This window comes from Morone saxatilis, unplaced genomic scaffold, assembly GCF_004916995.1.
Source record: "Morone saxatilis isolate NCDOM2014 unplaced genomic scaffold, NCSU_SB_2.0 Contig16, whole genome shotgun sequence".
In the NCBI taxonomy this organism is placed as follows: Eukaryota; Metazoa; Chordata; class Actinopteri; family Moronidae; genus Morone; species Morone saxatilis.
In genome coordinates, this window is record NW_023339718.1 from 27,807,283 (window position 1) to 27,810,873 (window position 3,591).

At 38.3% G+C, this 3,591-nt stretch overlaps 1 long non-coding RNA gene across 1 annotated transcript; it reads right to left on the reverse strand.

Annotated features, from left to right (window-relative positions):
- Positions 1-330: 330 nt before the first annotated feature.
- On the reverse strand, positions 331-3,585 carry LOC118326212. The gene is made up of 2 exons (XR_004796628.1): positions 1,687-3,585; positions 331-1,184 (listed from the first exon to the last, which is right to left on the reverse strand). It is a non-coding gene; the product is annotated as an uncharacterized LOC118326212 (long non-coding RNA).
- Positions 3,586-3,591: the final 6 nt, after the last annotated feature.

Here is a 3,591-nt window from a genome sequence, read left to right on the forward strand (position 1 = left end):
TGCCCACATTTTTATACTGTAATAATAATAATAATAATAATAATAATAATAATAATAATAATATTAGTAATAATAAATTATACTAAATTAGCTCAAATTATGATGCAATTATTTTTCTCAGGAAAGTATCGCCACTGTTATGGTTGTTTATGCCAGAGGCCTTCATGTGGTGTCAGGGATGGATCTGGAGGTGCCATGGAGTGGCCAGACATTTTTTGGGGGGCCACCCCATGGCACCTCCACCTTGGTATCAAATTCTGTTAACTTTAAAACATGAATTTAATTTTAAAAATAACATGTTAAAAAAGGAAATTAACAGACAAAGACATCTTTTTAAAAATGTCAGAAGATTTGGAAATAAAACAATTTATTGATTTCTAATGCCATCTTTACATATTTTTATTCAATGCTTGTGCCGCAATAATGCAATGTTTGCAAAAGTTCAAATATCTTCATTACTCAGCATATACTTCTGCTGCCCCTTAAAGCTGCAGTAGGTAATTTTTATAAAAATAATTTCTTTTCATATTTAATAAAACTTTTCACTATATTCTGGTTCATATATGAGGCAGATATGTGATCAGATCAGATAATCTGTGAAAAAATCAGGTTCCTCTGGCTGCTCCTAGTGCTCCTAATGGTATTTGCAAGAATCTACCATACCTGAAGAAAAATAACCAATGAGAACCAGATAGTTGATTGTTGAGTCTCATTCCCAGGTCGTCAAATACCGACAATGGTAATGAGACTCAACAATCGACCATTTTCAAGCTATCAACCCATTCATCTTTGCTCTGATTGGTTGTGTTTGTTTACGATTCTTGCAAATACCATTAGGAACACCACAAAGAGCCAAAGGAACCAGATTTTCTGTCTCATTAACTACTGTCAGGATATAGTAAATGTTTCAGCCAATATAATAAAAGTTACCTACTGCAGCTTTAAAGTGTCCATGCGACCCTCTGGCCACCCCATAAATATTTCTCTCGATCCGCCCCTGTCGGTGCTACGCCACATCGCCCGGTTTGTACAGCAGCACACAGTCTGGAAGGAAGTGATGACTGGGAGGCGGAGTTCAAGGCGAAACAGCCATCTCAACAAACTGTGGACACTGAGACTCCGCCCTCCGCCTGCAGCCGAATGAAAGCTCATCAATTCCTCATAGCATATCATCCATAGGCTACCTGTGGAGAAACACAAGCGCAGCATATTAATGACTGCAAATCAACAACACCTTCGCTTTCGGATGGATTTCCCTGCAGTGGATATCTGTTGAACGGAGTTTGGAAGTCTGGAGCTACTTTTTTTTTTCCAGCTGAGCGTGAATGCAGCTTTGCGCTACTTTATTCTTGCGCGGTTTTAACAGAATGTGAATGTGTGGTTCTGGAGGACTAACAGACCTCACTATCTAGTTCAGTTTTTAAAAACATGGAGTATTCTGAGGTTTTGATCTGGAATTGGGAGCCTTCGAACTACATGGCCATGTAGCCCAGAGGTAACCACTCTGCATTATATCTGAACGTAGCCTCATGTCTGAGACTTTCTAATACAGTGTGAGCATACTGGAATATGGGATAACTGTGACTGTGCTGGTGCTGCCACTGTTTTCCTAACACACTGTGTTAAAGTGTGTTTTAACAGTATCAACAGTAATAGTCACGACTCAAAACACAATCAACAACCAACCAAAACAGTCTGCATGGTTCCATCCAGCTTTAGACCCGCTGCTCTCTGTCGGGCAACACTTTTCCTAAGCAGACATGTTCATTTGTCTGGATTCAAATTTGACCCGCCGATTTATTCTTCAAAAACGTATTCCAGCTAAAAAAAAAATACATATTCATTTGTAGTTGTCGCGTCAGCCTGGGACTTCCTTCCCTCTTGCTTCATTTAAAATGCCAACCACTAAATTAGACTACCTCTGTAAATAGTAACATTTCCAGGAGGAACGGCTCTGTATCAGGTCTACGCAATAAACCACAATCGCAATATGGCCAAGTGCAATATGCAAATCACAGAAGCTACAATGTCTTGATAAAGGTACAATGTGTGACAAACAGCTTTATAATGGATTACATTAGTCATCATCATGATTTTAATAGTTTTTTTAGAAAAAAAAATTAATTTGCCGATGCAAAAATGATCGTTCCCACATTAATTATATCGCAATATCTATCAAAATGATCGCAATATGATGTTTTTACCATATCATGTAGCTTTGTTTTGTATTTATACATTCACTTGAATATTTCACTTGAGTATTACACTTATGTTGTAACTCGATAAATAACAGAAGGTAAACTAAGGGCTGCACAATATGATAAAAACATCATACAAAAAAGTTCTGGAGAACAAGATTCGTAGGCCAGGACATCTTTGCAGTACTTTATTATAATGCTGGCTGTTACACATTTTACCTTACTGCAGCTTCTGCCTTTTGAAAATTGCCCATATTGCCATTTTGATAATACTTTGATTAATTATGCAGCCTTAAAAATGAGGTAGACCTAAATCACACAACACCATCAACAAACCCACATCGAGTAAATTGTGTTGTGTGTTTTTTTTTCTTTTTCTAAATTTAATAATCATGCACCAGTTTGCAGGATTGGATCCAGATAAATATTCATGGGGTGTCACAAACAATCACATATCATTATTTGTTTGAAAAAGCCCCCAAATGAGGGCTGCAGAAATCAATAAATTTGTTTTTTCCAAATCTTCATGTATTTTTCCAAATACATGCCCTTTGTCATCGAAGTAATAGGCTTATTTACTGAGTCTAAAATGTGGCCATAACAGATCAGTACATTCATTTAGGTTTTTTCCATGGTATTTTTAAATGAATGTGTTAGTTTTGACAGCATTTGACACCCAAATGGTAGATGGGGTGGCAGCAGTCACAGCAGCCAGAGATTTGCCCCTGCCAATGTGACAGATATTTAAATAGAACAAGTGTATTATTCGTCTTTGGCCCACTTCAGCCCATGTGTCTGTCAGACTGTCTCTGCCATCATTCACATGAGGGGATTTGCTACTAGATTGGTATACCTTGCTGCTGCAGAAATATCTGCTCCCTGTGACTCCGCTCAGTGTTTTCCTCATGCTCTTCTGGCTACAGTTTCAGAATGACTTCACTGTAAAATGATGTGATAGCTTTTACATGTAGAGGCTGCCGTCTATCCAGCTGCACTGATGATTCAGGAACCAGACTGAAGTGATATATAGTTCAACACAAGTTCTATAATCACACATTTAAACATTCATATGTTTGTGGTCTTTGTCACATATGTCTGCCGATGGAGTGACTCATGGGATTCAATAGAAAAATTAAAGCTGCAAGCAGCGATGAACGGGCCCTCGCACCATGTACACTGAAGTTGTGAGGACGTGTTCAGGGTGGGACTGTTACAGAATAGGCTATGTGAAGTTTAGAGATTGGACATGATACACTGAAGTTGAGTACTATCTGTTTTATGGCCAATCGGCGGAATTCGACACGTCGTCACGGGCACGCGGTTAAACGTACAGTCACAAATAGCACAACTTTTGATCACCAATGTGTCTAGATTGCAGTGATCGAATTTGAAG